Source organism: Lampetra planeri, chromosome 63 (assembly GCF_965212315.1).
Source record: "Lampetra planeri chromosome 63, kcLamPlan1.2.h2, whole genome shotgun sequence".
NCBI classification, from domain to species: Eukaryota; Metazoa; Chordata; class Hyperoartia; order Petromyzontiformes; family Petromyzontidae; genus Lampetra; species Lampetra planeri.
The window spans coordinates 200,699-213,106 of record NC_136169.1 but is presented as its reverse complement, the minus strand read 5'-3'; the positions used below and the strand labels follow the sequence as shown (position 1 = coordinate 213,106).

At 48.2% G+C, this 12,408-nt stretch overlaps 1 long non-coding RNA gene across 1 annotated transcript in view; it reads left to right on the top strand.

Moving 5' to 3' along the window:
• Window positions 1–5,682: 5,682 nt before the first annotated feature.
• The window catches only part of LOC144736844 (uncharacterized), a 29,472-nt gene continuing 22,746 nt past the window's right edge, over window positions 5,683–12,408 (top strand). Inside the window, exon 1 of the long non-coding RNA XR_013588835.1 lies at window positions 5,683–5,955. This is a non-coding gene — a long non-coding RNA (uncharacterized LOC144736844). The remainder of the gene's footprint in view (window positions 5,956–12,408) is intronic.

The window sequence follows — 12,408 nt, the reverse complement described above, 5'->3', positions numbered from 1 at the left end:
GTTGTAAGTGCGACGAGTTTTGATGGTCCCAGCCTGGCCAGCAATGCCTTCCGTAAGAGTGGAGATCATAGGCTCACCTGGAGAGCCATTGACACGTACGCCCATAGATTTACACTGAGACCCACTGACACGGAGAACCCTTTGGCTTACACAGAGACCCATTGAGACGGGGCCACACGCCTTTACTCTCACCTACCTCGCACATCGTAAAGCCTCAAACACCTGGAATGACATCGTCTCACAAATGTCCAGGGCTACTGCCCTATCTAAATCACAATTTGATGCCAGGCAGTTGATTCCTTTCTATAACTTCACTTGCATTTGGCTGGTACGACCTTGTTACACTGGTACAATTAGTGTAGTATCTGGTTTTTTTTTATGTTTCGCGTAACTTTTTAAAAAAAATCTTCGAGCCGTCTTGCTGCCGCACGGAATTCACGAACGTCGATTTATGTTTGCGCGAGATTCTCGACATCTCACGCGACGCACACCAGCGTCGTCGTCGTTGTTTCTACTCGGATCTCGATCAGCTTCGTCCCTTGCACCACTTTGGTTCTATTCGGGCCGTCCACAAATGACGTCACGCGATTTTGGACGATTTTTGACCCCCCCCCCCTCGTCACACGGCGTCACAAAAAGTCAGACCCCCCCCCCTCAAATATGACGTCACAAAGCTCTGCCCCCCCTCCCAAAAAATAAAACATGCTTCAAATCGCTTTTAATTATTGTCATTGTAGTGCGTAGTTAATGTGGCGCTGCACTCTGATGTTGTAGGAGGAAACATTTATTAAAAAGTCTATTTAATTAAGTAGAACGTGTTGTCTATATTTATTTAAAGTTGCACAATTTGATGTGACGTCACATTTCTCACCCCCCCCCCCTCGTCACACATCGTCACAAATGTCTGACCCCCCCCCCCCAATAGGTGCGTGACGTCATTTATGGACGGCCCCTTAGATCGTGTAGTTGGGCATAATGTAAGTATTCTCACTGTAACCTCAAATCTTGTAACTCAATTTTAACCCACTTTCCAATGTGGTATCGACTGCAAACTTGGTATACTTATGTCATACTGATGACAATACTATATTCTATCATTAAAATAAATAAAAACATTTTGAAACATTCTTTTATATATGTTATGTTTCGCCTTGGGTCTAATTGTACACGGTCAACTGACGTTGGCTGTAATTGGCCACGGTCCCTTACGTTATGGCCAGCTTCGGGGACACTTCCTGGAGTCGTGGAGTTCTGTCATCACGAGTACGGTACATTTCATTAAAGCGTGTTTTAAAAAAAGTACTATCCGCCAAGCTGTCTCTCCCACCACACAGAAACAGCCACATGAAACTCCGACCAAAACTATCACGTTACCATACATAGCAGGCGTGACCAAAAATATCTCCAAAATTCTAAACAAACATAAGATCCAAGTCCGATTCAGTACAGTGCATAAAATCCGTGATCTGATTCCATCTGTGAAGGATGTCGTTCCTGACTTACAGTATCCTGGAGTCTACAAATTGAGTTGCATTTGTGGTGATTGCTACATTGGAGAAACGAAACGTCATGTGTCTGATCGTGTCCGCGAGCACAAGTCAGATCTGAAACACGGCAGAACTGATTCTTCGGCCGTTGCCGATCATTGCTACAACTCGGTGGGCTCTCATGAAATTGTCTTTTCCGAGACCAAGGTTCTCTGCAAACCTACTGGCTACCATCAAAGGTTTGTACACGAAGCCATACAAATATACAAACACAGACATAATTTCAACCGTGATGATGGGTACAAACTTAGCAATCATTGGAAAGATGTTATCAACCACGCGAAAAAGACTTAGTTACACTTTTTTGGACCATCTTATCTGGCAGACACTATTTTACTTTACTTTACCGAGTGTTAACATCCCCAGTGTTTAACAGTGCTCTCTCTTCGTTGTTCAGCCAGCATTGGTATAAACATGGGCATTTTCGTGCCTTTCAATCATGTGTATTGGGCCTCCCCTCCCCCTCTCTGTCCAATGCGTTGGCGTGTGCGGCAGCGGCCGCTTTCGCGCCGTGGAGCACATTTTCTAGCACATCCTTTTGGCCCCGCCCCCCCTCCCCCTCCCGATGCGTTGTGCTTGGCGCCCCCCTCCCTCCCGATACGTTCCATTCATTGGCTGCCACATTCTGATGAGTCCCCTCTCCTCCCCCCTCCAACTTGCTTTTAAGGGATTGCATCTTGAATCATTGCCTCACTTGATGCAGCTAATCTGGCTGTGACGGTCCCATCTGATGACGGAGACTTGTGTTGCCTCCGAAACGTCGTGATTTTTTTATTTTTTATTTTGTTTTATTTTACTTTCATTAATTTTAATGTTTTACCTACGTGACTTTACCGAAAAAAACCTAAGAATATGAATCATTGCAGTCACGAAAGCTTCAAATCTAGGGTTATCTCCATAAATATAAAAGGCAAAGTTGTGATTACGTGTGTCTGTTCAAAATGTTTAGCGTACTTCCCGACATGCAACAAACTTGAAATTTGCCATGTGGGTACTTTCCAGACTGTACTCCATGCAAAAAATATAAAAATACACTTTTTTTTTTTTGGGGGGGGGGGGGGGCTCAATAATGCATATATTTTTTGCACGGCTAGTGAGCTGTGACGTCAAATCTGTCATGTGACCCGCGCATGTGGAAGCGTAACGCATTGTAGTGTAGTGGTTAGCGCGCCGCGCTACGAACCCGGCGACCCGAGTTCGATTCCTGCTCACGGCCACCACCGGTGACGATTATTTTAACCGGTCCTGTGCCTCCCCTAGGTCGACTCAGCCTCAAACGAGTAAACTGGTCTGCTGTATGAACATCGCCATTGGGGGGACAAAGGCGGCCGGGCGTGGTTAATCCAAGCCCCAGGCGAAGCCGGGTAGTAAAGCTCGTACCTAATAAATGAAACTTGAAACACCCGTTTTGTTGCCGGAAAAAAACCGATTCAATTCTTACAATGTATTTATAATATAATTAGATTCATGTCGAGTGGCTGTTGCCGCTGTGTCCTTCATGGCGCTTTGATGTCCTTGATGAAATGTGCTACGTAAATGCAATTATTGTCATCGTCGTCATATAAAAATAATATATTTGGAGATAAAAAAAAAAGTCACTTTGGCTGCCCCATACCGTGTCAACCCCCATAGGGGTGACCCGTATTCTTGTAGAGGGAAATTGAGTTCTCAGGTCCATACGGAAAAAAAACTAAAGTGTCTATTTGTTTGTGTTTCTCTCTCGTGATGAGACTTTGTAGGATGAACGTCGAGATTTCTAATGGCACGGTAGTGACCAATAAGGTCTGAATTGGTCTGTAATAAGGTAGGGGTTGACAGGTATGCTATACACTACACTATACACTACTATACACCACTACAATATATAGCAAGGCCGTAATTATAATTTATATTGGGGGGGAAACATGCTCAAAATGTCACCCCCCCCCCCCCCCCCCCAGTATATCGCTATAAATAGATTTCTGTTTATATGATTGTGGTTATGGTTGTACTTGATCCATCCCTAATCTCTGCCATTACATACAATGAAACAAGAAAAGGTAAAAAAGAAAAAAACAGAGCAATGTAATACAATACACTATTAGACATTATTGTAAAAAAATCAATAAAAAGTCCATCCCATGGGTTCGTGAATTTTGAAATATTTTAGGCAGCAAATTCGTTTTTTGAAAGATTTGGTCTCCCCTAATGTTAATGTTGACTCCATGGCTACGGCCTTGATATATACTCCACTATATACTACGTGATACACTACATTATACCAAACCTGTGAACCCATACAGTTTACCCCGTATTCTTATATGCAGGGAAATTGAGTTTTCAAGTCCATACAGCGTACAGCCGTTTCAGTAAGGCAACACAAATGTTGTCTATCTGTTTGCGTTTCTCCCTCGTGATGGGACTGTGTAGGATACACGTTGGGATTTATAAAGGGGCACGGGGGGTGACCAATCAGGTGTGAAAATCACAGCAAGAAAAAATAACACCACTTTTTTCAAATTTTCTGGCTGTGGTTTTCACACCTGATGATGATTGCTTGTGTTGCAATCGAAACGTCGTGATTTATTTTATTGTTTTATTCTTACGATTTCATTATTTCCCTTCTACGTAACTTTACCGAAAGAACAAAGAATTTCGCTGCTGCTGCCCCATTCATTCTCGCACCCCGGTGACGTCACGGACCCACGTGGTATGAGCGCGCCGGGCGGTGACGTCACTGGCCTGGCCCGGGCCCTCCAGCAAGGCCACTGGGCAATTTTTTTTATTTTTTGTTTAAATTTTATTTTTATTAAAAGTCATCAAACAATTACGATTCTAAGTGCAGCGACCGCGTGACTTGTCACATCAGCAAGTTGATCTTTGTGATTGTGTTAAAGTTACGTGGGGGGAGGGGTTTAAACACCGCGACTTCTCGACACTCCACCGCTGGACGATGAAGGCCGCAGGCTGCCCACGGGACACGTGGGGGGGGTGAGTGGGGGCCGGGGGAGGGGGCGGGGGGGGGCAGGGGGGGAGGAGGAGGCGGGGGGGGAGGAGGCGGGGGGGGAGGAGGCGGGGGGGGAGGAGGCGGGTGGGGGGGGAGGAGGAGGCGGGGGAGGCGGGGGGGAGGAGGAGGCGGGGGGGGAGGAGGCGGGTGGGGAGGCGGGGGGGGAGGCGGGGGGGGGAGGCTGAGGGGGAGGAGGAGGCGGGGGGGAGGCGGGGGGGGGAGGAGGCGGGGGGGGAGGCGGGGGGGGGGAGGCGGGGGGGGGGGAGGAGGTGGGGGGGAGGAGGCGGGGGGGAGGAGGCGGAGGGGGGGAGGAGGAGGCGGGTGGGGGGGGAGGAGGAGGCGGGTGGGGGGGGAGGAGGAGGCGGGGGGGGAGGCGGGGGGGGAGGAGGAGGCGGGGGGGAGGCGTTGGGGGGGGAGGAGGGGGGGGGGAGGAGGTGGGGGGGGAGGAGGCGGGGGGGAGGAGGCGGGGGGGAGGAGGCTGGGGGGGGGAGGCGGGGGGGGGGAGGAGGAGGCGGAGGAGGCGGGCGGGGGAGGAGGAGGTGGGGGGGGAGGCGGGGGGGGTCGGGGGGGAGGAGGCGGGGGGGGGGGAGGAGGTGGGGGGGGAGGCGGGGGGGGTCGGGGGGGAGGAGGAGGCAAGGGAAGGAGGCGGAGGGGGGGTCACCCAGGCAGGCACCGCGTGAGACGTCCACTGGATGTCCAGTGGACGTCTCCAAGCCCTGGGTCGTCCCCCCGGGGTGGACTCCAACTCGGCCCCTCTGGGCTCGAGTGGCAGTCCCAGCAGGCAAAATGTCCCATCGGGGCATCGGCGGCTCCCGTCTTTATTTCAACAGCTATAGGTGGACATTCCACGTTCCCGTGACGGGTCAGAGTCAATTCTATGAGGACAACAACCGTCGCGTTTAAAAAAAAACGACCTCACCAATAGTCGTAGGTTGCCGCCAATAACGACGCAATCCTGTCATTGATCTTCAACACTGGTGTCGTCTCCGCTGCGTGTGCATTTAATTGTTATATTAAATTGTGGTGAAGTATCGGGAGGTTGTTCTAACCATACTTCACTACCTGAAGTATTGGGAGGTTCTAACCATATACTACACCGGTGTGGTGAAGTATGGTTAGAACCTCCCAATACCTGGTCAACACCTTATCAGTGCCCTTCCTTATTACAGACCAATTCAGACCTTATTGGTCACAAGAATACGAGGTAAACCGTGTGGGTTGACTACGGGGTAAACCGTGTGGGTTGACATGAGTGTGGAAACGCTGTCTGCCATTCCCTATCCACTGCTGAATGAAGGCCTCCCACGTGACCCCGCCATCCCTGGCGGGCCCGTTTCGTGGCACACAATCCGTCTCGTGCTGTCTGCGCTGGAGGTGACCACCACCACCACCACCACGTCTCCGTGGTGGTCAAACTCGCAGGTCAGTTTCCTCCCAACGCCTTTGACTGCCATTCCGTCACCAGCTTTAGTTCGTCCGCCATCCTCCACCGCGCCTATTCGTGTGCTCCTGCCCAAACCCGCTTAATTCCCTAAACAGTCAAATGTCATATTCTTGGTTCTTTCGGTAAAGTCACGTAGAAGTGAAACGATAAAATAATTTAAAAAAAATCGCTGTCCGTGGGTGCTAACGTTGAGAAAAAAACGCCACTTTTTTCAAATTTTCTTGCTGTGGATTTCACACCTGATGACGATTGCTTGTGTTGCAGTCGAAACGTCGTGATAATGATATTGTTTTATATTTTTATTATTTTATTGTTTCCCTTCTACGTGACTTTACTGAAAGAACCAAGAATATGAATCCCTGCAGTCACGAAAGCTTTAAATCAAAAGTCAAATGTCATGTTTTTAATTTTCCTTTGTTCGCTGTTATAAGTGCTCCTCCTCTTCCTTGTCTCCTTATTGTTACAACTAAGTGCAGCTTTTAGCAAATAATTGTAGCCTATTTTTTAAAAATAATATTCGAGCATTACCCAAATGAGCCAGTACATCAAAGGCACCTGATCTACTACTGCCAGGACACATTTTATTAATCTGTTCACTTATAAAGGTCCTAATTTAAATTCGTGAAAGACGTCTTTGTCGTCGGTGAAAGCGTCTCTTGTCAAAACTGCGTTCTCCGTCTACGTGATGCGTACTTAACAAAAATTCAAATGTATAATGCGCATTCCATCTTAGGATACCAATGCGTAATGCGTGGAAAGCAGGGAACTAAAACAGAACCCAGGGAGGAACCGAATAAACTAGTGAGGGAAGGCCACTTTAAAGAGATGTGTTTTAAAGCAGACTTAAATATCTCTTACCGACTCTGCCTGATTTCAATTGGCAAAGCGTCCCATAGCTTGAGCGCCACGCTAACAAAAGCCCCATCGATAGTCCGTTGGCCTACGTAGTCGCTTTCCAGACCCATTTCCCCATTCGTATTTCTGCACGTCATCAGCTGGTCAGGTTTGTTAAACCAATGTCATTGGGTCGCTCAATGTTATTGGCAAAAAGCACTCCACGATAAAGCACGGGGCTCTGTTTACAATTGTAATCAATGTTTTACATAAGCTCATCATGCGTTGTTGTGATGCATGTTGGTTGAAAGCTCACATCTTTTCTGCATCTCCACGTATAAATAAGCATGCTTTTCAGTCCTTGGGGCCTATTGGCCTTCGAGACCAATATTATCCGGCCACATTTGTCTCGGCAAGCAAATGTTTGTAATGGTATGCCAGACCACGCTACTACTTGCCAAAGGGTTTGCGTTATATAATTTATGGGGCAATGTTCATAAGATTGATTGGCCTGTGACTTGCGCTTCTATGACAAGCCCGGATAATTGCCGTTTTTCAAAGGAGCAGTCGTATCTCTAAATATAAATCATTAAACAAGCACAGTGGTGATCCTGAACCTCACATTTTAACAAGAGTGTGCCGCAGTTTTATCGCCACAAGTTGTGTTTGTTACCGCAGCGATAATACATTACGCCGTAATTTTGTACGTGCTGCATTTCAACACGCGCAGTCAGAATTTTAGAGATGTCTGTATTGCAGATGCATTCTTGTCGAATTGTTCAATTGAACAATGCTCATGTGACTCGTATTTGGCAATCGATCCTATTGATATCGATTCTTAAATCTCGCAAAACATGCATAATCATATCGTGCACGTAGTATGTGGTTTTATTTATTTACTTATCTCTATACATCATATGGAATGGGTTTCAAACGATGCCAGCAGCCATTTGTAGCCAGTACACATTTTTTGAAAAAAAAAATTACATTCTTGAATTGGGGGTTCCTGTTCACCAATTCGTCAAGTCGGCCAGCGAACCGTTGCACCTCCAACTAATAAGTGCAATGAATTACGCATCCCACATTCAACAAAATAAGGCTTAAATATTTAATCAAAGGATTGAAATTCCTCCTTGCCGCCGCTCTCATTTTCGGCGTGACCCAAACCCCCAGACGCACGCGGCTATAGAAGTTGGTCGGAATGGGGTGGGGGGGGTGGCGATGAAAGCATACCATTACCTCCTGCGCACACAGCACATGCAACTATTTTAACAGTACAAGAAGCCGGCCGATTTTTTTTTCGCCAGCTTCTAACTCATTTTAAATATACGAAATATATCAACCGGCTGTGTTGAAATGTTACACCGTACTCCATATGTATGTTTTGTCCTTGAATATATATATTTCCTTTTGTTTTAGAGACCCTTTGTACTCTGCCGCGTCTCCCCCTGAGATGTTCTCATTGAACACAGCGGAAACCGTATCTGTACTGCTGATGTCTCGGGCTTTCATGTTTGAATAATAACGCGACTTTTTTTTTATCGAATCCAGTAAAAAAAATGATTGCGTGCCAGAATAAAAATTGGAATAAGCGTGTGCTCAGAACGACGGGCCCGGACGGACGGCTGTACAACGGACGGCCCCTTGCGAGCGAGAGCGATCGTTTTTTTTTATTTGCGTGCCGCTAAAGTGCTGAATTTAACAACGAAATGTGGCACGCCGGTCTCGGCGACTGAAGGGAGGAAAGTTTTGAGCCCGCGTGTTTGACGGTCCGTGAGCCCGTGGATCGGTTACGAGGACGCCGACGGAGAGACACGCGTGCTTGGAATTCACACCGAGACAAACAAAGAGAGAACGGATGGATCAGGGCACAAACAAAACAAAAATTAGCAAATCGCACATTCTATTGACTGGTTTAGGGAAAGTAAGTGAGTGGGCTTGGGCGAGACTTTGCCGGGAGGATGGATTTTGCCGTAGGGCTAGACTGGTATTTATTATCGCGTGTAAAAAATATATATAATCGTTGCGTTTCTAGGAATCGTCACATTCGAATGCACGTTTCCCAGTCACGTCACAGCGTGCCTGTAAAACCTCGGCTCGCAGATTTCTTCAACGGACGGGATGATTTAAAGAACTTGGCACCGAACATTCGCCTAGGGGGGCCCCTTCGCCGAATCGCCGCTGCAAGTCGGTAAGCACCCCCCCCCCCCATGTCACAGACAGCTTCTCCCCAGCATCCGCCTTGGCAAGGCCGCGCCTGTTGGCCCTGATTACGGCGCGGCTGACACAAAATGCCGCTCGCTCGCGCAATATCGAGAGGCGAGTTTGTGGCGTTCGAGCGACCGCTACGAGATGGCGTTCTTCAGGATGCTCTTTCCTACTGGGGCCCCCCCGACTCTCTTCCTCCTAATGAAATCACGTTGCCCGTCTGGCCGACACAATGTAGGGCTGGCCCAGCGTTGATGTTTTTTTATGTTGGGGTGAATTCAAAGCAGCCGAGAGGAGCATTCCGGGTGGCGGCGAGAGAGGGAGGGGGTGTCGACAACAATTTCTGGCTTTCGTCTTTGACGCGCCAACAAGTAGGGCAATTTAATTATTTAAATTCACTGTAAATAACCTCAACGTTCAAAGGGCTCGTGGTACGTACGGTTTGACACAGACGTAATAAATACACGACGTTCCGTTGGCAGCTTGCGTTCCCATCGCGCTAAATATCCCTTCTAGACGTTTGACCCACTAAAACAAACCACATGGAGAAGAAAAAAAAATCCATATCGCGCAGTTACATTTTTTTTTCTATATATATCAGAGGGTACCAAGCCGAACTCCCAACGGGACGCGCCCCGCCCCGTCTGCACACACAACACACACAGCCCCACAGTTTGTGGATCCTTGTGGGCTGCGGTTAAAGTGCAAGGGGCCGTTTGTGCATCTCGTGTTACCCTGGGCCGCTTTGGAACGCTGGACTCAATGGGGCTTTATCGTGGCAAAGCGGTGACTTCTGTCTGCGTGGCACTGGCTGAGGGACACGCCGCACCATCAGCCGTGCTAACGGGTCACTGCTTTAGCAGGGGGCTCGCCGCAATATACACAGTAGATTCTCGATTATCCGCGTGCCATTTATCCGATTTGCGGGTTGACCGCGAACCTGAGATTTTCGACGTGAATTACCAACTCGTGGATTTTCCCTTGAGCCCAAATGAATAATCTGAAAACAGTTGTACATTGTTATTCTTGGAAATGTTGATTACGAGTGACGTGCTTAGACTGAACGAATGTGTGCCCCGGTTCATTTCGAAATCCACGTGGATTGCTTGTGCAGCACAACAGTTGTGTATCTTGTTACAACAGTAGGTGGAGTTTGATAGATTTTGATTGGCCATCCACTTAGTGTGCCGAGTCTTCTGCTCGGGAGCAGGAAAGTGTTATCACTGAGCACGCGCAGTGATAACAAACTACATTTTCTTAACTTGAACATAATTACTATCTATAGAAGTGTTTTACTGGTAGGAACCACCTGGTTCCACCAGCCCACAGGGGATTATTGTGTCCGTCCGTTCGTCGTGCATCCAAAAATGGGAGGAGTGGGGCTGGGTGGAGAGGGGAGGGTGGGGAGGGGCTGGGTGGGAAGGGTGGGGCTGGGTGGGGGGTGGGAGGGAGGGAGGGGTGGGGCTGGGTGGGGAGGGGCTGGTCACCCCGTGGTGCCCTTATAAATCTCAACGTTTAACCTACTCACGCCAGCTTGTGCCCACCCTCACAGTCGGGCATATTTGCGGAATACACCACGCCGCCGTTGACCCTGGCCATTGACCGAGCAACCCAACGTTCCTACCAGCTCCCTTCGCAGGAATGTGTTTTGGCATAGAGATCCGCGGGAAACGCGGGAAATGGGTATTTTTGAATTATCCGCGTCCGTCCTCCCCGTCATTATCACGGATAATCTAGAGTCTCGATGGGTTAGATCGCATAAATATGAATGTGTCGTTAAACCCGCTACCATCCGACACATTTATATTTACGCGATTATGGATGATATTGGTCACGAAAGCCCACGTGTTCATCCAGAGCCTACTGCGTATGTTTTCACAATGTGACAATCGTCAATTCAGTTTCCCGTAACTTTGCGAGTTGTGTTTTGGGCTTTTGGCAGTTCACTCATCGTGATCGTGCCGTGAGGTGTGGATCGTTACACCCTCAGCAATTTGGCTACCGCCGCCGCTCACCATTAAACACTTTCGCCTTTCCGGTTTTGCCGTGGGTTGTTTTGTGGTTTTGCGAGAAATTAGTGCACAATAATAAACGCGTCGCCATATCGAAGCATTTAGCCGATGAACCGGAGTTGTGAATGGAAAAAATAATTAATTGAAGTAGTTTCTTCAGTGACCAGCGCAATTTTTTTAAACATTTTTGTAGAAAACTTCTACTACTTGGTTTTTTGTATACAAGTCAACATTCTAAATTAAGAGAGGTTATATCACCAGAGGGTGGGGGAACGGTGGCTGTGAACCTGGCGACCCGAGTTCCTTTCCACGGCTACCGTGGGCGATGAGTGACGATCCGAACTGATCCTGCACACCCTCCCTCTCGCCCTCCTGGATGCCTTCACCGACCCCGCACTGACCACTAGTGGAGAAGTAGGGCCAAACAACTTACGTGCTCCGGCATGGCATGCCATGGAGAGGCCTTCATCCAACAGTCGATTGACAAGGTCTGATCTTCTGTTGTCCTTCCCCTCCTACGTCTCCGATCAGCACGGTTGGTTACGTACGGTGCAAAAGAAGTTCAACATACATACACAGACTCGCACAGAGACCCATAGACTCGCACAGAGACCCATAGACTCACACAGAGACCCATAGACCCACACAGAGACCCATAGACTCACACAGAGACCCATAGACTCACACAGAGACCCATAGACTCACACAGAGACCCATAGACTCACACATAGATCCATAGTCTCACACAGAGACCCATAGACTCACACAGATCCATAGACTCACACAGAGACACATAGACTAACACAAAGACACATAGACTCACACAGAGACCCATAGACTCACACAGAGATCCATAGACTCACACAGAGACCCATAGACTAACAAAGAGACCCATAGACTCACACAGAGACCCATAGACTCACACAGAGATCCATAGACTCACACAGAGACCCATAGACTCACACAGAGACCCATAGACTCACACAGAGACCCATATACTAACAAAGAGACCCATAGACTCACACAGAGACCCATAGACTCACACAGAGATCCATAGACTCACACAGAGACCCATAGACTCACACAGAGACCCATAGACTCACACAGAGACCCATAGACTCACACAGAGACCCATAGTTTGTTGTCCTACCCCCGCACATCCGATTAGCACGGTTGGCTACGTACGGTGCGAAAGAAGTCCAATGAGATAATCAAACACGTAGTTTGATTATCTCATTAACAATGTACACTTGAGTGCGAAGGCTGCCCTCCTCTGACTGACGGTAACATTTTAAGCTTATAGTTTTTCAAAATGCCGACTCGTAATATTCATTGACCAGTTCATATCTGGCAATTTGATTGAGACCCGGATAATAG